This window comes from Balaenoptera borealis (genome assembly GCF_965194805.1).
Source record: "Balaenoptera borealis genome assembly, chromosome: 1".
In the NCBI taxonomy this organism is placed as follows: Eukaryota; Metazoa; Chordata; class Mammalia; order Artiodactyla; family Balaenopteridae; genus Balaenoptera; species Balaenoptera borealis.
In genome coordinates this window covers 10,264,560-10,291,344 of record NC_138860.1, presented here as the reverse complement: position 1 = coordinate 10,291,344, position 26,785 = coordinate 10,264,560, and the positions used below count along the sequence as shown (strand labels likewise).

The 26,785-nt window shown below is 35.9% G+C and overlaps 1 protein-coding gene across 1 annotated transcript in view; it reads right to left on the bottom strand.

Annotated features, from left to right (window-relative positions):
- Positions 1 to 26,785, bottom strand: part of LOC309630376 (uncharacterized protein) — a gene marked incomplete at its 5' end in the record, with an annotated part of 1,321,579 nt that overhangs the window by 620,059 nt on the left and 674,735 nt on the right. The gene's annotated exons all lie outside the window — the stretch shown is intronic.

Genomic DNA, 26,785 nt, shown 5'->3' with positions numbered 1-26,785 from the left:
TCAGTACTATTAAAATAGAGGAGAGAGATGGGGCTCAATTCCAAATACAAGGATAAGTGGGGATTTATAGCCAGTGAACAGGATAAAGAGGATAATGAAAATGGAAAACTGTTAAGAGAAGATGTCAAGTGTAGGCAAATTCTTGCTAAACCAACTTAACAGGATTCTTGCTGAAGGCCAGCCAGAGTGATCAAGGGTGGGAGATGAAAAATCTGATCAGGTATCAAGGGTGATCAGATATCAAAAGTGAAGGGGATTTTTGCTAAAACTGGGGTAGGCAGGCTGAAGAGAAGGCCCAAAGACAAGGCCTAGTTGAAAAGAGGGCTCAGAGGAGGCTGACTAAAGTTTGGTCAAGGAGAGAGTCTTTGTCAGTAACCTATAGTCAGTCTTCCTTTTTATAGGAAATATAAGTTATCTCACATTAAGCTTTTTTTTTTTGCCCCTAGTCCATAGGCTAATCAAAGGGATTTGTTAGTTAAATAATCAATGCTTTCTCTGGAAACTACTCTTCAACTGTTGCAAAATAAAGTTAGGAACAGTAAATGTATGATATCTTATCCAGGATTCTGATGAAAACTTCCCAACTCAATCTCTGCATATCATCTTGTAGTGTTTGTTTCCCACTTTAAAAAATACATTATTCTTTGCCAAAATGTGTGTAAAAGTTTTTATGACTCAAAATACTATGCTTACTCCCTCCATGTTCTTGAATTTTAATTTTTCTCCCATTTAAACGTTCTTTTTTTAACTCTTTCCAGATTCTCTGACACATACATATATATCTGAACTACTCAGATGTGTCTGAAATTCACTGCTGAACCATTTTTATCTTCAACTAATACTGTATACACAGTGTTAGATCTTTGTGAGGAGAGGCTTTTGGCACTAGGCACTGTAAAGAATTATGTTGACATCCCATCTTTATCTATCTCACTATTTTAAGTTCTTTCCTCATTCCCCTTTCTAAACCTGTGAATAGTACTTTAAGCATAATATATTGCCTTTTTCCCAGCACTTTATTTTTGGAAATGCCTACTTTTGCATAATTTTAAGAAAAACAATTTTGACTTACATGACCAACAATACATTCTTCCTTCAAAAATCAGAAAAATTATTCTAAACTTCCTTCATATTTTTACTTATTTCCCCAAAGTTCAACAAATCGTCTGCCATTTTCTGGCTCTTTGTGATATACCACTGTGCTTAGTGCATCTTGACCTCTGACATTCTTGTCAACCTGCGTAGCGGTACTTTTGTAAAAATTTCCTAAATCAATGTTGAATAATGTCAGAGGCTGCAGTCTGGATGGCCTCCCTCTCATCCTGTAAATGCCACCGTTAACACGCTTTGTATCACTGTGCTGGTCATTTCATCTTCTCATACATCACTAAAATCAGCAGGGAAATTTCTTTCCCAAAAGCCCTAAAAGTCTTTATTCATAAACAAGACCATCAGATGAAGATGCATTTTTACTCATTTAAGAGCTTGAGTTAAGCTTCAGTTCTTCTCTACTAATAAATGTGTTTCTTTATTCCTTGTTGCCTGACATTCACCTGCATAATTCCCCCTTCAGCTATTATGACATGAAACACCTTCACAAACAACATGAAAAGGTTGTCTTCTCTTTCATTTCCATTACTATAGTGACTATGTACTGGACCATCATCCCAATGAAAACAACAAAAAATATTAAATAAAATTTTAAATTCTTCGTATCATATGTGAGATCTAGAAGACATAAACGGTTACTGGGGCCAAAAACTATATGAAGACAGGAACACATTAAGCAAAGTGCTAATGTCACCTTTTCACCTTAAGGAAATTCAGTATGTAGGAATCTACCTGCTTGCTAAGTAACTTCTACAGAGTATCTGCTTAGTTGCTCTTGGTCAGGGCTGTCTATTTTGTTGTAATCCTGACACTGTCTGAGGATAATCACAAGCCTTTCCACTGTCCCTGCTGCTGAAACCTCACATCTGCAACTTTCTTGTCCCAGCACCAGGTTTTTCCATTCCATTAATTGCCTTGGTATTTATGAAGAATTCCCAGCTGGCTTCTCCATACCATCTAACAGAGGTACAGGAATCTGTGAAGTTGGGCCCAGTCACCTTTCTCAACAACTGCTACTCTACTAATCCCATGTCATTTGAACTTGGTACCATGCCAAACATGAGAATTTTCTGAGAAGCCTGCAGGAAGAAAGAAGGAACAGAGGGAGGGAGGGAGGAAGGAAAGAAGGAAGGAAAAGGGGAAAAAATTGCTCACAATTTTTATATTTCCTCAAATCTATCTGGATCCTTCCAGCCACCCTGTACCTCAGGTTTAGATTTCAAGATGGGAATGAGAGGACTGTGTCTCAAAATTTCTCTTTCTGGTTCTCTCTCTTCTGATGTTGCCCACCTTGTTCTTATCTTCATGCTCTCTCTTAAGCATCCCTCAGTACAACCCTGAGTTTCTTTCTGTCATGAGCTTCTGTGAAACGTTCCTTGTTCTCTGATTGGATGTAGCCAACCCTACAAGTCATCATTCCACTCATTTATCAAAAATATATTAAGCATCTACCATCAGCCAGGACTATTTTAGACCCTAAGGACTGAAGGACTGAGTGATAAATGAGATAGACAAAATCCTTGCTCTGATATAGCTTACTTGCTAGAGGGTGAAGACAGATAATATACAATTTTAATATAATATAAATTAAGAAAATATCACAGATTACTAAGTTCTCTGCACATATTTAAACCAGGGTGAAAACATATAGAGTAATGGAGTGTTAAATACACATACAGTAATTATACTGAGGAATCAGGGAAGATTTCTTATAATGGTGACATTAACCTGTGATTTTAATCATAAGGAGTTAACCATGTAAAGATAATGAAGAGGAACAATCCAGGCAGAAAACAAGACCAAGATGGCTGAAGTGCAATCAGTAAAGAGGAAAGTTTATTGAAATTTTGCAGCAGTCAGAACATATAAGACTGCTAAGGAAAAGTGCCTGACCTCATTCTAAGTGCAATGGGAAATTGGTGGGACTGACATCTTAAAATACCCATCTGGCTAGTGCCTAGAGGAGTGATTCTTTAACATTTTTGTCTCAGTATTCTTTTAAATTGCTGAAAGTTTTAAGGACCACAAAGAGCTTTTGTTTATGTAGTGTGTATCCATTGATATTTATGGTATTAGAAATTAAAGCTAAGAAATATGATAATGTTTTTAATTAATTCACTTAAAAACAATAAACTCATTACATGTCAACAAAAATAACAGATTTTTGTTGAAAGTAACTATTTTTCAAAACATAAAAAGAATGAGAATATTGGCATTGCTTTATATTCTTGCAAATCACTTTAATGTCTGTCTGAATAAAAGAGAGCTATATTCTTACATCTGGCTCTGCATTAAATCTACTGCAATATGCTCTTGGGTTGAAATATCTGAAACAATTTGGCCTCCCACAGATATACAGTTGGAAGAAGGAGGAGAATGTTAATAATCTTTTCGATAACTGTGGATACTCTTCTATGATACTACACCAAAACTTTACAAGTGATAGTTTCTTAAAAATTAGTTGCAATGTGTAATTTGAAACTATTGGTGAGTTTTTTACACTTTGTTATTGTAAAATCTCTTGCTGAATCTCACATTTAGGAGGAAGTACTTTACCCCTATGTGATTTGGTAAAACAAACATTATTCATTAGAAAAATATTAGTTGCATGAGTTACGCATCTCTTCCTCATGTTAACAAATTTCATTAAACAATTTTTTTAAATCACATTTCTTATTATCACCAGTGACCTCACCAGTCAAGTGTTTAAGTTTTGGAAACTGGTCAATCTCACAGTAGCAAATCCAGTTTTCCAAACTTCTGATTTTTCTCTCAGTAGCTCAAATTTTATCGTTGGCAATAAACACTGTCAGTTGTTCTCCTTGACGTGACAATGTTGCTTCATTCATTTTAGACAATGTCCGAATACCTTCCTATGTCTGAATAACTTCAGTTTTTCTGTCTGTAAATCTTTCAAGTAAAAAATGGTGTTCCATGAATAAGAAGCTGCTAATTCACCCCACAACACAAACAACTGAACAGTGTTTTGCCTTACACAAACATCATACCTTTGTATGCAGCAGAAGTGCTTCGTGTGAACTTCCCATTTGGTCACACAAAATACTGGAGAGACATATGCTTATTAGTTGGAGGTCAATAAATTTAATATTGTTTTCAGTTTATCAAGGACATTCATAAATTAAACTTACTTCTTTTCAACTGTGAGTGTGTGGGGGTGACAAATATAATGACCAGTAGTGGTTTTGTGTCACTGCTTCATTTGTACTAAGGCACCAGCTGTTTACCCAGCATAACTTTTGCATCATCTGTGCAAATGTTCACACAGTCAAAAAGGCAACTAACATATTAGTATTACTATAAAAATACTTTTGACCTTAAGGACTCTCTGAGTCTAACAGTCCCGGGGATCCCCTGAAATCTGTGGACCTGACTTTAAGAACCACTGGTCTAGAGAACAACTGGGGAGGAGGGTGAAAGCGGAAGCAGCTGGCAAGTTTTTTGCAGTTTTGGAAGAAAAAAATATGGAGTTTACATTCAACATGCAAGTAATGAAACTATAAAGAAGTAAACAAATTCAGGATATGTTTTGGTGACAGAATCAACAGAACTTACTGTTGGATGTGTTATGAGAATGAAGGAAAGAGAAGAATCAATGACAACTCCAAGATTTTGCCCTCAGCAAACAGAGAATCTCCATTATTAAGATGAAGAAGATGGGCAGGGGCAGATTTGGAGAGAGAAGATGAAAAGCTTAACTACGGGAGTTCCACAGACCCCCTTTCCATATCCTGAAAAACTTGGCTTTTCTTCTCTAGATCTAAAAAGTCTAGTGTCTAATTTAAAACCAGAAACTGAACAAAATTTTTGTTCTAGGCATTTTCTCCTACCTCCTTCATCTTTCCTGTTTACTTAGTTTGTCATGGGGAAATAACCAGATAAATAAAACACCTCCTAACTTCATGATCCCCCCAAAAAAACCTTAATGAAGAAGGGTAACATTAGAGAACAGTCCTCATATCACCCTCACTTCTGGTATCAATTGCAAGTTTGGGGTTTCCCAAGACCACCCTCACTTCCGAGACCAATTGCGAATTCAGTAGGTCCCAAGACCATGTTTACTTTGACACCAATTACAAGTTTGGGGGTCCTTAAGACCCCTTACCCCCTCTGATAACCCATTAGACTCACAGAACTCACTGAAAGCTATTATGTGTATACTCATAGTTACAGTTTACTACAGTGAAGACATACATATTAAAAATCAACCAAGGGAAGAAACACATGGGACAGAGTCCAGGAAAGTCCAAGCGTGGAGTTTCCAGTTGTCCTCTCCCAGTGGAGTCACAGACAGCACTAACTTTTCCAGCAGTGATGTGTGATGATACACACTGCCAACCAGGGAAGTTCACCCAAGCCATGGTGTTCAGAGTCTATACTAGGGTTTGGTCATATAGAATTGTCAACTGCTCACATAGCTGACCTCACTTCCTAGGCAACTCTGGAGTTTGAGCTGACAACAGATAACACCAAGTTCCCACCATAAATCACATCTTTGTACTATGTGGCAAGACTCAAGATCCCCCGGTAAACACTTTTATCAGATAAGACATCCCCAGGGCTTTGACATAATCTTCCCCAATCCAAGGGCAAAGGCCAGACCTCTCATTGAACAAGGGTAAATTCTTTACTGCACTGACCAAGGATTTTGTTCTAGGTAGTTTCTTCTATCTCTTTCATCTTTCCGTTTGGCTTAGCCTTATGCTTAAATGGCCAAATAACTAAAATACTCCTCATCTCTCTAACCCAACCCCCCACACCAAAAAAAAAAAAAAACTTAATGAGAAAGGAAAACACAGTGGGTGGGTATTTCAAAAAATTTTTTTAGATCTATGTAAAGATTTTGCTATAGTACTTGACTAACATATTTTGAGAATTTTCTATGTGGTAGGTACTGCAATTTTAAGTTTCATGATCTTATAAGTAGTATTCACGTCCTAATTTTATAGGTGAGGAAACTGAGGCTCAAAGACGTTAAACAATTTGACAAGTCATACTCAGAGAGTATGTGGCACAGCCAAGGTACAAATCCAAGTGTGACTCTGGACAGTCTTCCCCTGACTGCTAAGTTGTACACCTCAATAAAAGGGAGGTATGTATCTGTCTTACAAGTATTACTATCATAATCATTTTCAGTCCCTTCTACACACCTGAATTTATTGGGAATGAAATTCTTTCATCTAGGTAAAATTTACTTTTTAAAGATTTTTATTTTATCTAATTCTGGGCACTGGACTTTCTTAGCAGTGTCTTCCATATTTTATGGCAAAGTCTTCTACAATTTGCATGGCTATGAGAGCTTCCTTCTCACAAAAATACAAGGCTATACACCATTACTCCTCCTTTAAGTACAAAACCTAAGGTACTCTTAATTTTTATTCTCCTTGCTTAGTATACTCTACCCACTGCACATTATACTCAATACTATATATATCCTCCATAATATACCTTTGGCTATTTCCTACATCACCAACAGTTTCTCTTTCTATGTGTAAAGCATCTTTTAGGTGGTTTTCCCCATTTTCCCTTGTCACAGTTTATATCACCGTATTTCCTTATCCAAATATATCTTTCACTGAAAGACTTTTACTGAAAGCATAAAAATAATCACAGGAGTCTTTGAAGCAATTCTTTCACCTTTCCCCCACTCCACAGTTATTTTCAATGATAATCAACTTTCAGAGACAAAACACCATGAAATACTTTTAATAGTCATGTTCTCCTTCTCCTTTTTATATAATCTCCAAAACAAATCCATCCTTTCAGTAGATCTTAAGTACTAACAGATCTCCTTATTTCCAGCGATTTCAAACACAATACGTTGTCACTGGCTCTACACTAAAGGAAATAAAAAGTGGAAAGAACCATCTGGCAGCATGAGTACTCACAATAAATCTCCCCTCAAAAGGGCTCCAAAATTATCTGTCTAGGCACCTTCCCTACCTCCTGTTCAACTGCATTCTCTTCCTTGCCCTTTCCCTGTTTTATTTTTTCCTTTATCGTTTCCATTCTGTTATGGCCACCCACATTCTTTTAACCCTCTCTATTATCTCTCCACTTAGAGGTTCCCAAATGTATCTGAGAAGACACATTCTTGGTGTTTTTATCTGCAGCTGTAGGTATGGTTAGAGTTCAGAATGTGAGTCTCCCCATTTTGGCGGATTTGCTTCTGTTGCTGTCTGTCACTTTACATTTATTTCTTCAACCTGGTTCTGCATCACTTATAAAAGCAGCCATTATTATTCTTTACTGTAAATCCACTTCTTTGAACTAATGTAACATCTAGTTTAACTGGTTCTTCTTCCTTTTTTAAGGAAATTCTATTACATACCTAGGTAAAAATTTTAATTTTTAACTCAGTAAGTTATTATCCCATTTACAAAGGTTTAAAGAAGAAAAAGAGGTTAACTTCTCAAGGTCACTAAGCCAGAAAATGACAGACAGTTCTTGCAAATAAAGTCCCTTATTTAGGGAATCACATTATTTGTAAGTTGCAATATAATAAATGTTATATTATATTAACTTAATATTATATCAATATTAGTATAAAACTTATTATAATATTAATTATAACAAAGCCAATACATTGCATTAATATATAGTACATCATATTAATATAGTATATACTAACACACTATATTAATATATCATAATAAATGTTATATGTAGTTTTAAAATATACAACACTTATTTAAAAATCAAATCACCAAAATATGATTTTTGTAAGGATTTAACTGAGGAAAATGCTATTTTTTGCAAAATGCTTTATTTCAACTCAATTATCATGATCTTTCCTTTATATATTCTAAAAAGTATTTTTGCCTTGGAACTTCTTGATGAGACAAACATAGGTTTTCTCTGGTGACAAATAAAAAGATACTATGTTGGTTCTCCATCACAATTATATCATCATAAAAGTGTTGGCACAATTAAGGTTTTTAGTAGAAGTAAACTTACAATGAATATTCATGTGATTTTTGATAAATTACTGAAACATTTCCTATGAGTAGTAGACTTAATTCACAGGTAAATTCCTTCAAAACATGTAATTTTAACTTTCAGCACTTCAACTTACATTGCAGGTAAAATGGAATATTTAAGCTAATCTTTCTTAACATTATAAATAGAATCACTTACATCAACAAGCAGTTTCTATGTTAATTCCAGCACTACCAACTTCCCCTTCATTTAAATGTAATATTTAAAAGGTATTTCACTGTAGAACTTTTAACAGGATGATAATAATTTCTTGTGAAAACAAATTTAAAATTAAATATCAAAATTCCATTCTGAATTTTGAAGGATTCTAACTAAGGGCCAGATCCCCTGATATCTTTCCCTATAAGATGTATTTGAACAAGTAATTGGGGCTTCCTTTTTGTGTCATTCAGGATAGGTAAGGTTAGGTTGTGGTAATAAGTTAACTCCCAAATCTCAGTGATTGAAGCCTAAAATGATACATTTTTTAGCTTCCATTACATGTTTATCGAGGGGCACAATATGGGACTCAGCTCATCACAGTCCCTCTAGGTCCCATACCAACAGAGCCACCCTCATCACAACTGGTCCTAGTATCTGGAAATACTGCTTGACCACTGCCCACCTGTCCTCCCCCACCACCATGTGAATTCAATATTTTTTTCACGATTTTCTGTTTTATTTTCTTTGTTCTTTCTCATTCCCAATCTCTCTCCCTATCTCTAAATTCATAGTCCATCATCTCCAATTTAGAATTTGTTGGTTTATTTGCGATCTCTCCTTTTAGAAGTTTCCAATTGCTATTGAGAATAGAAGTACACCATAATTATGTCTAAATCTGGGAGGATACAGAGAGTTCTGAAGTTGTTGCACCATCAATTAAACGCTCAGTCCTAGCTCACTGGCCCATAGCTCACTGGCCATAACTAGTCATTTGACTGCATCCAACAACAGTGACTTAGTAAATATAATACTATTATAAGGCTGGAATGAATGCAGAGAGTCAGAAATATTTAGTGAATGTAATTAATATTAGACAGTCTACTCTGTGATCACCTACTTTCACTTCCAAGTCCACAGACATCTTCCCCACTCCCAAAAGGAAATAACTCCAAAGTCCCATAAAGTCAAGACCCAAACTTCAAAGTCCATGATCTCTAAGTGATGAGCAGTAGGCACTACAGCAGGTCTAGATAGGACCCTTTCTTGATGCATAGATATATCAGAAGACTGTGTGCTCAACCTCCAAAAACTCTGCAGTGGTTGAACAAAAACAGGACAATCAAAATAAGCATTCCCATTCACAAATGGGAAGAAAGGAAAGTACACAGATGTCATTGGTCCGCAGCAATTCTGAAATCCCATGGGCATTTCAGCTACAAGAAGACCCCATACTGGCTGTGGTAAATGTATCTCAATTAGGCCCTGATTCCATGCTCAGAGGTCTTTGACCTCTTTGATCCTTAGCTCTGCCTCCAAAGATATGTTCTCTCTTCTGTTATCCTGTTATCCTATAACCTTAACTCATCAAGAGGTTTTAACAATGGCCAAACCCCTGACTGCATTCTTGTTGCATGGCTGAATTTTAATCAACCTTTGTTCAAGAAATTTCCCAAAATTATCTCCTACTGGTCAGGACTGAGAAGAAATTGCTTTTTCCAATTGTACAATTTCTAACATTTTTGGAGTCTCTCTAGGCTCTTTCATTTCTGCTTATAAGCTGGCCAATTATTTCTGGATCCATCTCTTCATCTATTCATCTTTTCATTTTCCAAACTCAGCCAACAGTAACCAACACACATTACTAACATTCTATTTCCCAAACACTTTCCTTAAGGTTACAAGGTCAGGAGATAAATTAACCGCATTGCAAATGATGACATTTGACAGTTTTATCATGCGTTTCTCCACTACCTAACAAGGATGACTCTCCTTCTAGTCTCTAATAATAGTTTACTCCTAAGAAAACTTCTTGAAGCAATGTAAAATACATTGTTTGGTTATTATTGCATTTAGCTTCTGGTGCCAAATTTGTATCAGTGAGGATAGGCTAGTTTAGGCTATGGAAGAAAAAGGAAGGGAAGGGAGGGGAAGGGAAGGGAACTCCTAAATCTCAATACTTTTTTTTTAAAAAAGAGTTTTAGTTTTTGCTCTCCTTATACATACATGGTAATTTGGCAACAGACCTCTGCACATAATCTTCATGCAGGGAACTAATTTGCCAGGGAAACCCCTTAAATATTGATGCTTATGTATCATTCCTTATGTATTGGTTTTCTATTCCTTTGTAAAAAAAACTACCACAAACTCAATGGTGTAAAGCATCACTTAAAACAATGCACGTTTATTATCGCATAGTTATTGTGGGTCAGGGCCTGGGTACAATTTAGCTTGGTCTTTTGCTTGGGGTATCACAAGATGGCAATCTTGGTGTTAGCTGGCCTACATTGCTTACAGAACTCACGGTACTCTTCCAAAATCACATGGTTGTCTGCAGAATTCAGCTCTTTGTGGATGTATGACAGAGGTCTCCTTTTGCCTGGTGACTGCTAGCCAGGGTCTGATCTCAGGTCTTAAGCACCACTCATAGTCCTTTGCCACATGCCCCTCTTAGAGACAGCTTGGCAGCTCACTTCAGTAGGTCAGCAGGAGAATTCCTCTTTTAAGGAATCAAATGATTATCAAACCCATGCAGAATAATTTGAGTAATTCAAAACCAACTGATTAGGGACCTTAATTACATCTGCAAAATCCTTTCAACTTTGACATATAATGTAACCTAATGACAGGAATGATATCTTGTTCACAGATTTTGTCCACTTCAAGGGAGAGTGGGTTATATATGGAAGGTACACTAGGGAGAAATTTTGAGGGCCATCTGAGATTTCTGTCACATATTATAAGAAGAAAAAAAAATTCTCAATAGAGAATTTTTGAGGGTCTTACCCTGCCACTCAATACCCAGCCCATAGCTGACTTCTGATAAGCCACTGACTAGAACTAGCCTCATGGCTCTGCTGAACCACAGAAGGCAATGAACTGCAATCCTGCCATACTTCTGAGAATATTAAGTCATCCAATTGTTGGCCTCCACATAGCCTACAGCTAGAAAAATGTGTAGAAATCACTATCCACTACCTTGAAGGAAACAAATATTTGAGATATCTATAACACAGCTTCAAAACCAGTGATGGGAGAAGGCAACATTTTAGGTTTTTTATTGATCTTACATATTAGTTTGGGTGTAAAGCACGGAACTGGAATACGGAAGGAAAGGAAACTCAACCTCTCTGCGGTTGAAGAACATCCCTTTGGTCATACAGGGGGTTAGTAACAGAGTTACCATTTAACCTAGTTTGTCTATGCTCTGTCCACTGCACCAAGCTATCTTCTGTGTATGTGGACTGTGTAGAAACACTGTAATATGAATTGCCAGAGTACTGGAAGTTTGAAGTAAAGATTTTTTTATGCTTCACAGCCTAAATGTCCATCAACAGAGGAATGGATAAAGATGTGGTACATATACGCAGTGGAATATTACTCAGCCATAAAAAGGAATGAAACTGTGTCATTTGCAGAGACATGGATGGACCTAGAGACTCTCATACAAAGTAAAGTAAGTCAGAAAGAGAAACACAAATATCGTACATTAACGCATATATGTGGAATCTAGAAAAATGGTATAGATGGTCTTATTTGCAAAGCAGAAATAGAAACACAGTCATAGAGAACAAACATATGGATACCAAGGGGGAAAGGGGGTGGTGCTTGACACAGCAGTGTAAAGCAACTATACTCCAATAAAAAATTTTTTTAAAAAAGAAAGAAAGAAAGAAAAAGAAAGGGAACCCTTGTACACTTTTAGTATGGAATGTAAACTGGTACAACCACTATAGAAAACAGTATGCAGGTTCCTCAAAAATTTTTAAATAGAACTATCATATAATCCAGCACTCCCACTTCTAGATATTTGGGTTTCCAAAGGAAATAAAACCGTTATCTTGAAAAAACAAACAACCAACCAAAAAAAAGATTTTTTATGCTTGATAAGTAATAATCATCTAGTTATTTTTTCATTGATTCATTTTTTTATCAAACAGGTATTGTGCCATTTACCACATTTCAGTCATTAGCTCTGAAGCTGAAAGAAAACTATATTAAGACACAAACCAGTACTTTTTTTTCCTTAGGCCTAAAGATAAATGTGTAGAAGACTCTTCTGAAGTTTCATACTTAGTAGTAAAGACAATGAGACAAGGACTTATCATAACCTCCCAAACACTGTGCTCTCCATCCTTTTTAGTACAAGAACTCCGTTGTTCTGTACTGCAGCAACATGACTATGTTCTGCCTGTGAGATGTAAGTGGAAGCCTTGGGATCTCTAGTTTAACAGTCATATATAATTCTGATACATCTCTCTACCAATGCCCTTGTCACCATTCTTACAGAATACAGTATCCATGAAGATGATGTGCCCAATATCCTGGTTTCTCAATTTCTTAGCCTTATCAACCCCAAAGATCTCTGTTTTCTACTTGACCTCACCCTGTCATCCACATCTCTATCTTGATTCATAGCATGAGTTTATTTCTTAAGCTTTTTTTCACTTAGTGTTAAAATGTCACATTACTTCCTCCCTGTACCTTACTCTCAGCTAATGACCTGCCATGCTCACTGGGCCTTTACACTTGCTGTCCCCTCTGCCTAGGTGCTTTTCTCTAGACATGTGCATGGCTGGTTTCTTCTGGGCTTAAGTATCACTTTTTACGAAATACATTCCCTGCCTATCTGAGATCAAGTGCCCCATCTCCCTGATTAAATTCCTTAACAGTTTTCATTACCTAAAATTATTTACATGTTTACTTCCCATTTCTCTTCTTCTTTAACATAAGGAGGGGTTTTTGGTCTGTCATTTTTTCCACTGATATATACCAAGGACAGAGAATGGTGCCTTATAAGTAGAAATTGAATACTTATCAAACAAATACATTATTGTATGGTTTTATAATGTATCTATAGAAAAGAGCCCTGCTGGAAAGTTGTTAAATGAATTAATGAATGAATTAGTAGTGAAATGATTTGGACCAATGAGGTGAGGAAGTGGGAGGCACTCCTTTTTGATATACTATAGCAAAATTTTGTAAAAATTTAAGGACGAAACTTTTACTAATGTTAAAAAAAAATTTTAAGCATTACATGTAAGGTATTTATTAAAGAAGAATGTCTTTATCAACATGAGTTTTTTACTTATTACATAACAATTTCTGTTTGTAGTTTTATCAAATTTGAGAGTGTATTTTGCATGGTATACTTTGCTGCATATACAAAATTCATTTTGCACAGACCTGAGAAATACCTCAAAGTGACAGAAAATTGATAGGCAATCATCTGCCATATAAAAATAACAGTGAGTTTGGCTTTTTCATCAAATAATGAGGGTATGTTGGGGTGGAATACCATGAAATATAGACCACATAGCATACATACAAATCACGATAGGGCTTACTGAGGGCTTTGCAAAGAGATCATCCAGAGCAGCTGACTTGGAGCCACAAAGAGAGACTTTGTGACTGATGGTTAGGATAGATGAACTGGACAAGTTCAGAAGCTGTGGACAAAATAGGAAACAGTAGTTTTGAGCAGAAACTCCAAATCTGAAGGCATGGGGCAAATTCTCCTCATAGCAGGCAGCAATGTCAATTGAACTCATCTACACTGACAATCTACATAGAAGTCCACAAATAAGAAGCAGCAGGGATGTATGTAATGACAGCTACTGATGGGCTAGAGCATGAAAGAATAGGTAACACTAAATAAAAAATGATTGTGTATTTAGATTTTCATAAAAATACTAATATTATGTGCAGCAATATGACCCCTTAGGTAAAAAGACCCCCTTCACGAAGTCAGCATACACCAGATTGGAACCTGCCCACAGGGCCAGTGACAAAGAACAGGAGTCCGGGCAGGACTGAGTCACAGTTGAGCCAAGAGCCACGAGGGAGAAATGGCATTATATCCAAAAAGAAAATGAAGTTAAAAAACAATGCGACCGCTTTCTTACAAACTAAATGATGGTTGAAAAGGCCATGCTAGAGCTGGATGATAAGATATAATGGCACCCTGATCAGAAAGGCTGAGAAGAAAAGACTTGGAAAAGGATCACGGTCCCTACTCTCCAGCAAAAGAGGTGAGGTGTATGAATTCTACTACAATTACATAATAGACTGTAATACAAATTTTTTAAATGATATAAAACTATATTTATTGGCCTAAAAAGATGTCTCTGGTACATTGTTAATAGAAAACATTTACAGAAACATATATCGTATACTCTCCTGTTTTAAATGCTAGAGAAAACAAATGGAGCATATTCCAATATTAAAACTTGGTAACTAGAAGTGGAAAAAATATGTGTAATTTATTCACTTTTCATGTCTGAATTTTCTATTTTGCTTTAGATTAAATTTATTAATTATGTAATAGAAGTAATCACATACCAAGAACCACTAGTTTGGAATAAATTATTCAAATGATCTAGTCATATGATTTTTGCATATGAAAAATATACACTGAGACACACCAGATAAGAGGGGCAATTCAAGATAAAGAGTAATAACCCTCATTGCAGGCATCAGGTATACTCTGATAGAAAAGAATATCCATGTGGCCAGCCTGAGCTATAAGAAAGTGAGATACTCATTTTGTAGAGAATCCTAGAAAGATTCGTTAGTATAATGACAAAAAAGAAGACATTTTCCTAAAGGCATTCAGCACCTAGTCATTTCTTTCAAGTATTAAAGCTCAAAATAAGTTTGACAGCTCATAATGTTTGTTTTAGTTCTTCATACTACCAATTCTGAGAGAGTTTACTTACTGTGAGGTATGTTTCATAGATGTCCTCAAAATCCAAAAAAAAGATATTAAAATCCTGTTTTTATCTACTTAATCTTTACCTGTAGGCAGAAATAGTATATCCACCTTTTTTTTTTTTTCAATATGACTATCTATAGGGTACCTGGAATCTAGACTATTACCAGGAAAGAGCATGGTGACAATTAGATGAAATTTCACAGCCGGAACTGGTTCCCTGGGTGTGTGACTTGTGTAGTCACACAGGGTCCAGTGCTGAGAAGGTCCTCACACTTGGTTTAATAGTCTGATGTTGCCGCCTTGAAATTCTTAATAATTTTTTAACACAAAGCACTTAATTTTATTTTGCACTGGGCTCCACTAATTTCATAGCTGATCCTGCTTATAGTATGTTATAACTTGGAATCTTTATTGTTCTGGGATGAGTTGGAAAAACTCACACCACCAACCCCAAAAGACTAATTCATTTGATGTCAAATATACACATGTTACAAATAGAGCAAAATGCCTATTTGGGTACTGACTAAAGTGAGTATTAGTTTGAAAGAGACTGGGAAGTTTAGTTTGAAAAAGGAAAGTTCGGTTGTCTGGGAAAGTAAATGTTATTGCTTAAGATCTGTATACAGCCAAGTATCAAAGCTGTGCACACATTTATGATTAACTATGTTTTGAATTAGCTTTGTTTTGATTAACTTTGTTTAATTAATTCCTGCTATAAAAAAAACTCTTTTATGTAAGATTTAAATAACAAATCAGGAAATAAAGTAGAATTTCTTGAATTGGATGGGTTACTTGAGCATGACTTTTTCTATGTCAGGATTTGTGACCATCAGAAGATGGCAATTAGAAGCAGCCCTTGGATCTTGTGGGTAAAAAGCAACTGAACAATTTTACACTTATTCATCACATATAAGATTTGCCCAAGTATCAATCTTGCTTTCTTCAGCATTTTTCACAAAATCTTTGTAAAGGCAGGACACAACCTGAGAATGGTAGTCTTTAAGGAGTGCTGCCTCTTTTTTTTTTTTTTTTTAATGTGAGCAGAAGGTGAAAGGGAAGAGATTTTTGTTTTCCTAAAACAGCACAGCTTGATGAATATGATACCTTCTCACAAATCCATAAAGAACTAAAAGTTTATGCAATTTTAAAATACCTCAGGAAATGTTCATGAATATCTTTTAATTCCAAGTCATTTAACTTGCATTTAAACATGCTAGTCTAGCAAAATCATACTGGTAATTTCATTGGTACAAATAAAACAGATCTGAATGGAGTGGGATTTGGGGAAAAGGAAGAAAATTAAAATCATTGCCTTTAGGAAAATAACACTTTTATAACATAAGAAAATTTTAATAACTTTAAGTTTATCTACCAAAAAATTTCTTTCTAAGAGTTTGAATTCAAGCAATTAGTTAAGCTGGAGAGAGTGGTGTGGGAATTCTCACTCCTTTAGTGAGGAGCCCACATAGGGTGCGTTACATAACCTCTCTCAGCCCACTGCTCATCTGCAAACTGGAGCTGACTGTAGTGCTTTTCTTTCCAATTTATTCGAAGATTAAATGTGAAAATATACGCAAAATGACTGGCATATCATTGATGCACAACAGATGCAACATCTCCTTGATCTCTATTTTTTTTAATAAAGTAATATACACATATGCCACGTGTATAAATGTTTGCCTATCAGTTTTTTTATCTGTCTTTTCAACTGATGTAAAAGAGAACCCAGGGTATGTCTCTCCCTCTCTCAACTTTCCACTTTCTTCAGGATACCCTAAGTCTCTTAACTCCTCTCACCTTCCCCCAGGATCTGACTTGTTCTGTTTCTCAGCCTCAGGCCTAGGTCAGTTAGGTTCCATCAGGTACTGGAAGGGTACAAAGAGCTTTAAAAATTCCAGGTGGGAGAGGAAGGAACAAAGATGATCTCTTCCCTGTGCAACCTTGAAATGTAACAACTACAAGGTAAACACATCTCAACACATCCAAGATGGTCTATCATTTAGTGTTAACTTTGGTATGTGAATATGCTAACAAGAGTCCCTGTTTTCCTTTTCCAACCATCCCAGATGCTCCCTTCTGCTCTCCCAGATGGATTGGGCCATGGCTAGAAGGTAACATGGTGGCACCCTGCTCTGAGAAAAAGATAATCCTGGGTGTCAGGAATTATAGAAAAAAAGTATATGGATAAAGATGTATATATAGAGTATATTTCATATAATCAATTAGAAGATAGGTGAGATACATCTTGAACATTTAATGGATAAAAGGACTTTTCTGAACGGTTTGGATGGTTTTACTGCAGGAAGATGAACAGAACAAAGCAAGCTCTATAAATATTGATCGGAGTGAAAGTAGACACAGAATACACACAAGTGAAATCTTCATAGGCTCCCAACTTCCCACTAAAAGTACAAATTACTTCTACTAGAATATCAAACTAAAACCAGTAAGGCCTCTTGCAAAAATAATTAATAAAGCCTGAACGAGTCAGAGAAAACCGAGTGGAATAGAATCATTGGTTGCGCAGTAGTTTTCCTCTTTGAATCTAAGTGTAAACACTAAGGAATATATTATAGAAAAATTCTGCTCCATATCAAGTTTTAACTTGTTCAACAATGACAAAGTATAGACAAGCAGTTGTATTGTTTAAAAAAACAATACTTAAACAATTACTCGAACAATTTAAGGTAGGTAAGATGCTTTTGTTTGTCATCAGGGTAGCACTGTTCAGATGATAAATTACATGGCTCGGAAACACTACAGCTTAGTGAGATTCCTTTTTTTTAAATGTCACATAACACACTGCCATTGCAATCTGTACTTGTATCTGTGTGCTGTTTGTGTAACAAAGGCCTTTACATTATTTTATATGTGTAAAGAAACTATACTTGAACTTTGCCTATGTGGTTAATTGCCCTGAGATTCCTGAAAAAGGAATCTTTATAAGGAAGCTCCTTTTCCTTCCTGTAAAAACTACATCCGAGACCACGCTAAGCTACCTGGGTCCTGACATTTTGGCAGTTCTCCATTCTACACCTTAGCAACATGGAGTGTCTCTGCATTGGCAGACTCAGATAGCAGCTTCTTCCTCCACATTATGGGAATTTAGAAAATGTATGTCTTTCCTGCACAAAGTCTAATATTAAGTTGGCTCTCAAGAATTAATCAGTGAAAATAATATCTACTTGGAATTTTTTAAAACTATGAGAAGTATCCAAAAAGTGAAGTATCTTCCAAAGTAATAATAGTGTGTATCTCTCTGTAGATATACACCTTAACAAGTACTCCGAAAGCATACGTGTACACACATCACACATGCACATTTAAGTGTACTAACATTTTTTCTAGGAAGTCAACAGCAGCTATTTTAAATATTAAACATAATATAATCAAATAGATAACCATTCTGATATAGCTAAACATATTTTAGCAAACATGTTCAGCCTCAGTCTAATTGATTTATGTATGAATTCCCCATGGAAATTATCTCCACCCTACAAAATTATTCAATGTGGTTAATGTGCATGTTAAAAAATGCTGATGGGAAATACAGAGAAAGTGATCTCTGTCAAAGGATATGCATTTAAGATCACAAAGCATTATCAGAACTTTCATGAAACAGTCACAATATAATGTTGTTAAAGGGATTGTCAACAGAAGTTCAGAATACTGAATTAAAGTAACTTGGTCATATTCTACAAATTATTCCTTTGTTTAAAAATCATTTTCAAAGCAATTATTCATTAATTCTACGAAATTGTTAGCATAACTCAATATTAAATTCTGTAACTGATGCTATACTATCTAGAAATAAGGAATTTATATTCTCTCACTCATTTCTCTGGAGTGTGCCCACTGAGTGGAGACAAACAGTAATACACCTAGAATGAATATTATGGAACTGTCTGATCCTAATACTTAAACCTAAAATAGCATATGGTTATGATCCAGTAATCCCATTTCTGGGTATATAGCCAAAGAAAACAAAATCAGTATCTTGAAGAAATAGCTGTGCTCCTATGTTCACTGCAGCGTTACTCACAATAGCAAAGATATGGAAACAACAGCAGTGTCTGTCAATGGATGAATGGAGAAAGGAGACACAGTGTATATATACAATGGAATATTATTCAACCACGAGAAAGAAGGAAATCCTGATGTTTGCAACAACATGGATGGACCCTGAAGGCTATGCTAAGTGAGATAAGTTACACAGAGAAAGACAAATACTGTATGATATCACTTATATGTGGAACCTAAAAAAAGCTAAACTCATAGAAACAGAGTAGAATGCTTAGCAAGGGCTAGGGGGTTGGGGAAATGGAGAGATGTTGGTCAAATGGTACAAACATTCAGTTATCAGATGAATAAGTTGTAGGTATCTAACGTACAACAGGGTGATTATAGTTAACAATACTGTATTATATACTTGAAAGTTGCCAAGACAGTAGATCTTAAATGTTCTTACCACAGAAAAGAAATGGTAATTTTATGAGGTGATGGAAATATTAGTTAATGCAACAGTGGTATTCATTTCACGGTATATAAGTGTGTTACATCAATACATTGTACATCTTACACTTACACAATGTTGTATGTCAATTTTATTTCAATAAAGCTGGAAAAACAAGTAAAATAGCATATGATCATAATAAAATTTAAAAGGCAAATTGCTTGCATTCATCAGTTATTATGTATAACATTCCTTAATATGGTGATGCATCTTTACATTTTATCCAGTATGTGACATCATTATAGAGACTGATAAAATTCTATAAATATGTAAAAATACGTACATTTTACTCTATACTTGTACTATAAAAAATACTGTGATTTACTTAGTCTTTCACCAATTTAAAACATGTTCAAAAGTAAGTTTAGTTTGAATTAAATTATACTACAGAATCTAATTGATTTTTCTTTTGCTAAATCCCAGATCTCCATGTGTGGGCCAAGACCCGTTTTTAAACCATGTTCAACAAACTAGCTAAATTTATGTTATTTTCCAGTTAAGGATAAAGTTTACAGTCTAAGACAATGATCCAAAATGCAAACTGAAATATTTCACATTCTATGAAGACCATTTTAAAGGACTTAATAATAAAAGATAAATTACCAGCATTACATGGTCTGTGAGATGCTGAATGATTTTTCCTCTCCCTATTTCTCCAGCCTTATCTCAAGTCTCCAGTCAGCCCCTGCCTCATTCTTCTTACCAGGGGCCACAGAATCAAGTCTTCGGAGGCCTGACAGCTCACCTGAATCTGTGCCCTCAGTCGCTCTCTCCTCCCTAACTTCTAAGTCTCCCTCTGAACGCACCTGCAGCTGTAGAAGACAGTTTTTGGTATGTTGATAGCATTCTACTCTAAGCATTGCATCTCTCTCCTTCACTGCATGAGAGCTAATTCTAGCCCCACAAGAGCTTGCTGACTAAAGGCAGGAGCAACTGAAGATCAGGGGAGTGACTGCTTCAAGGTGAAACCTTCAACCAATGGTATGTGTGCAGGGGTGAAAGTGGGTGAATAAACACCCCAGTCTCTCCATCTTCCCCTGACACAATTCAGAAATATGTTCTACGTGTTTTCTCAGAGGATCACCAGTAGGACTGAGGCCCAGTTGCCCAAAATAGAAACCCACTTATTAACACATATCTCATTTGCATTCCTTTCTTTCTGTTTCTTTTTCAGCACTTTTTCATTTGTGCTTCCTGGAATCATTTCTCAAGTAAAATACTTGTTCCCAAGTCCTTGTTCCCAGGTCTGCTTAACTTAAAAGGAGTGGTAAGCACTGTGCTGATCTGCAGAATCTATGACCAACGTAAAAACATTTGATTCCTTTTGAATAAACCAAAGCAGGGGGAGAGGGACATCCAGAGGCGTAGGCCCCTGTGATTTAAGCTTTCTGATACTGAATTACTAGAAGCTCCCTGCATATTTGTTTTATTTCACCATTCTGTGTCTGCTTTCATGCTATTTTCTAAACGAAATGCCCTTCCCCAGCTTCTTCACTTGCACAATTTCTTATCTTCAAGAAGCAGCTCAGATATTCTGTTTGAAAAAGCCAGAGTCAAGCTTCTGCCATAGCAACCGACATGTATTTCACATATAAACCTGAACACATTACATGGAGATGATCTGTGTAAGACTCATAAGCTCTTTGAGAACAGGGCCCACAGCTTATTTCCCTTCGAGACTCCATCACAGGGCCTGGTATGTACAGGCACTTATAATAATAAATGAGTAAATACCTTTTTTTCAAAAAACACTTAGAAGATGTCAGGAAATGTTTTAAGTGCTTTACCTGTATTAACCCATTTAATCCTCAAGACAACCTCTTGAGGTATGTACTATTATTACCGTCATTTATAAAATGAGCAAACTGAAGCAGAGTGAGGCGAACTGACTGACCTGCAGGTGACACAGCTAGCAATGAGTGAGCCCAGAACAGATTTAGACTATAATCTATGTTCTTTACAGCTACCCATCATTGCTTCTTTTGAATTAAATATCAAACAGTAACATCTAACCAATAGAAAACATGATTTGTTATCATTTTGTTACAGACCTTGATATCTAATCTACGCTAACTCATGTTCTTCTCTATACCTAGTTTTCGAAGGAAGAGCTTAAAAGTCTCTCTCCAACAATATCATTTACAAAAGCAACAGTAAAAAAAAAAATATTTCCATCACAGCATTCCTAAATATCATATGATTTCTAACTTACCAATGTAGATTTCCTTATGTACCAGAAATATACTTTAAAAATTTATTTAACACCCCATGGAAAATAATATGCTCAGCCTAGGTAGTACCAGTTTTTAGAAATTAATACTCTTTTGAGAAAAGAGTCAAAGATTATTTATAAAAAGTGAATGATAAATGATCAATTCTTAATACATTCTTTAGCTATGTAAATAAAACCAAAATACACTGTCTAGGGTCCTACTTACACAGGCTGTTAATGGCAGTAGACTTGGTAAATTTCAGAGAACCAGCCTCAAGTGACTCTGCAAGTCACATTTCACACTGTGTTCATCCTGTTTCCTGTCAACAGTGGCTATAATGGGCACATAAACTAAAATTTATGCCCTTTTGAATCTGTAAATGTTCTGTGTCCTTAGCCTTTAGCAGTGGAAATATGCCAGTAACTTTCTCTTATATAATCCCTCTTCTCCATCAGATTTGAGGAAATTTTAACTAGCATGGAATTATAAATTGCTAATGTCATTTGTGTATTGCTAGGCTCCTGATAATCTTAAATCCATATCAAGAATTATTTTAGAGTAAATTCATACCCCAGTCATTTGAAAAGACTGCAGTAAACATCCAATATATATTCCATAAAAAACAACTTTAAATGCATCACCTAAGTAAACTTGGGGAACTATTTAAAAATTTAGGAGTCCTTGGCCAAAACTTAACTGAGAGATAATACTTCTAAAAACATTATCTAATAAAATGAATGGGACAAGATGAAGAGATTTATTTTGTTAGCCAAACCATATAATTTAACACTGACCTTCTCATTTTACTAACCTAAATTTTCCACAATCTCATTTAAGCCATTATTTTAGGTATGTGATTTATTCTCCACATTATTCTAATAATTCTCAATAAGCAAACAGGGAATTCTTTTTAATGTAATGATTGTTTAAAATTTTAAACTTCTCTTTTTTTTCTAATAAATATTCTAGTAAATAGTATTTATGTTATCTCATCAAATGTTTTCTTTTTATTTTTCTAAAAGTTATTTTCCAATTATGTTTCCATAAAACACAGTGATCTCTCCAGCACAGACAACTACTCAATGAAACAATGTACTTCAGGTTTTAGGTAGAGAGCTTAATATTACTATAAATGCCTACAAAATATTCTTCACTTGTATGAAACTGGGTTTATCATATACAGGCATCCTATTTCTTAAAGTCTTAAATCAGAAGTAAAATTTGAATATGCATTTGGCTCAAGAGTTCTTAGAATGTGTTCTGAGAGACTGTGGGTTAAATTATCAAGTAGTATTTAATGAGCATATCAATTCTGTAAATTAAATGACTTTAAATTACATGTTTTATACTACACAACTACTAGAGACAGGGATAAAAAATCTATTTGCACATTTCTGTTTCAGAATTTTCAACACGTTTCCTTGTAGACTCTAGGTTCTTTTTTTTTTTTAAGTTGTTTGTTCAAAAGTGAGGTAACTGCATTTTGCAGTGCTCTGAAATATTTGAAAAAAAATTGTGTTCTTGATGGAGATTAAGAAGATAGATTTGAGAGGTTTTATGACTTTTAGGAAATAGTTTGCAATCTGGGTTTACCATAGATTTCTGAAGTGCAGAGTTACTACAAGGGGCCTGTGAACTGATTATCTATGTGTACAAAGCCATATATATAAAATAAACATATAGAATATCATACACTTATATGTGCCATTGCCAGAAACATATCTGTGTGTCATAAAGAATAATGTGCATACTTATTTTAAACATTAGTAGAGTCACAGTAGTTTTTGTTATATTTCTCAATCCACAGATGCTGAAAGTATCACAACTAGCTTGTGTCAGATTATATTGATATTATAAAAAAATCTTTGTGTTCAAAATGCTTGGAAAACACTGTTTGGAAGGCTTGCTACTAAAGGGAAAATTATTTATATTTTCAATTTCAGAGTATTTACTGTTCATTTTAACTGTGACTTAGAAAATAATATGTCATTATATTGAAAGAACCACTTTTTTTTTTTTTTTACCAGTAGTGAGGAGGTGAAGGACATGAATGGATTGTAGAGGCCAAAAAATCCACTTCTTTCCACATTTACATTTTTATTAAAGATCTGAACTCTAAAATTTAGGCATCAGAGAGACCTAGAAGAAAACTATTTGAACAATAAATACACATGAACTCAAATCACATTTACCTTCAAAATTACGTATTGTCATTGAACCAAACTCTCAACTATCAGGGTGATTTAATTTTCCCCTCATCCTGTTTTCTGGACTTTAATTGTTATGAATGTATATGTGGTAGGCAGAACAATGGCCTTTCAAAGATATCCAGGCCCTGTTCTCCAGAACTTGTGGGTATACTATGTTACATAGCAAAGAGGAATGAAGGTAACAGAAGGAATTAAAATTACTAGGCAACTGATCTCAAAATAGGGAGATTAATATGGATTATCCAGGTGGGACCAATGTAATCACAAGGGTCCTTAAACATGAAAGAGGGAGGCAGAAAAGTCAGTGTTAAAGTGATACCATGGGAGAAAAACTCAACCGGACATTGCAGGCTTTGGAGGGGGACCATGAGCAGCTTCTAGAAGCTGAAAAAAGCAAGAAAATGTATTTATCCCTAGAGCTTCCAGAAAGGAAGCTGTTGACACTAATTTTAACCAGTGAGACATATCCTGGACTTTTGACCTCCAGAACTGTAAGAGAATAAATTTGTGTTGATTTAAGCCACTAAGTTTGTGGTAATTTGGTACAGCAGCAATAGGAAACTGAGTTTGCTAAGGTGTATGCACTTGATGACTACGGAAATTTTCATGAACACCGAAAGAATTCAAGTGAAGTAACGATGAATTAGGTTAGCCCTTTCCCAACATAACTGCTGAAGCAAAACGACTTTTGCTGTGGAGCTAAACATGATATAATGGGAAGAGATTCCTGCTTTTCCTCAGGAAAGAACATTTGCGTCAGTAGGAATGAGGCAGAAATCTGGACAGGTGCGTCAGACTGATGGTGGTGAGCAAAGCACTGGGCCAAGAGGGTTCAGTCCAGGCCATTTCAGGACCACCTGGTCTCTGACTTGCTCAATGCAGCGCTGATTATGCAGAGGTGGGCAGAGCAACTAATGAGACCACATGACTCATGAGCAAGTGTGAGTAACCCATAGGAGATTTTGGGACTCTGTGGGAGAAGAAATCCCTGGGGGATGGTGTAACGTTAGAAAGGAAATGAAGAATTTATTCTGGGAAAGGCAGTACAAGCTCTAAGCAAACATAATTTTGCTATTAAAAAGACCCAGTCACAGATATAGAAAACAAACTTATGGTTACCGGGGGATAAGGGGAGGAGGGATAAATTGGGAGACTGGGAATGACATGTACACACCACTATACATAAAATAGTTAACTTATAAGAACCTGCTGTATAGCACAGGGAACTCTACTCAATACTCGGTAATGGCCTATATGGGAAAAGAATCTAAAAAAGAGTGGATATATGTATATGTATAACTGATTCACTTTGCTGTACACCTGAAAGTAACACAACATTGTACATCAACTATACTCCAATAAAAATTTTAAAAATAATTTAAAAAAAAAAAGGATCCACACACTCAAGCTTAGAAAGGGCTAGTCATGTGATATACATTTGAATTTGTCTCTCTTAATGGATTAATCAAGGAGGACAAAAACACAAAAGAAACCCCTGTTGTGAAAAAAAGAGCCAGCTCAGAGGGAGGTTAGCTGGTCACTCTGAAAGAGAGCCTTTCAAGGTGACAGGGAAACTTTAGTCTCAGGTCTGATACCCATTTTGCCAGAAGCCCAAGTCTGACAGTATAGTCCCAGTCCGTTGGACCCTAGAGGATGGACTTCTACAGTCAAACTTAAAAGAGACTGATAATAAACCAGGAATATAGTTTACGTGCTCAAAACCAGGGCACTTCCTCCCTGTGTCTTCCGTCAAGAGCACCTCATTCTCAGTGTCAAGGCAACCCAGGTGCTTAAGAGCCCAAGTTTGCGAGATGGGCACAGAAAAAGAGCAAAGGCTTTAGAAGGCCTGAAAGAATATTTTATCCGGTCAATGAAAAAGCCTGATGAACCATCCTTGTTCAAAAACCTAACTTTCCAGTGAGCTGAACACTAATGTCACTTGAAATACTATTTCTCTCAGTTTCTTGGACTTGGACAAAGCTGGAAGAAAAATGTCAAATGCTGGTATTTAAATCATGTTTATGAACTTCATGTGAACCATATTTAAACACGTTATGAAAAAATGACTGAAAGTACAAGATACATAATTTATATATTATACGTATTATTTTTAGTTTTATTTCTATCCTAAGGATAAAACCTGGTCACCTAGAATTTAAGGGTCTCCTGCCTTCAATAGGAATCCAATAAGCAGTATCTTAAGTTGGATTTCTTAAGACAGTCTCTCTCACTTTCTCTGTCGCCCCGTAGATACACAGGTATTTTGTTTATTATTAGTTTCGTTCTCAATTTTTCCATCAACACTAGATCCTAGACGTACCTCATTTTAGCATCTATATTCCAGTATTTAACAAAATAAACCAAACCAACCACCTTTTCTGACCGATGCTCAGGGAATATGGGTATGAATGCTGCTGAGTTCAAAGAGCAGAGTACAACTATGACCAAAGAAGGTTTTCACAGAGACTGTTTCTCAGAGGTCATTTCTTTTACACAGTTGCGAGCAATGATGAGATCCTCATCGCAGAAGTAAACGCGGAGGGCTTCCCTGGTGGCACAGTGGTTGAGAATCTGCCTGCCAATGCAGGGGAAACGGGTTCGAGCCCTGGTCTGGGAAGATCCCACATGACACGGAGCGACTGGGCCCGTGAACCACAACTACTGAGCCTGCGCGTCTGGAGCCTGTGCTCCGCAACAAGAGAGACCGCGATAGTGAGAGGCCCGCGCACCGCGATGAAGAGTGGTCCCCGCTTGCCGCAACTAGAGAAAGCCCTCGCACAGAAACGAAGACCCAACACAGCCAAAAATAAGTAAATAAAAATAAAGGAATTCCTTAAAAAAAAAAAAAAAGAAGTAAACGCGGAGTCAG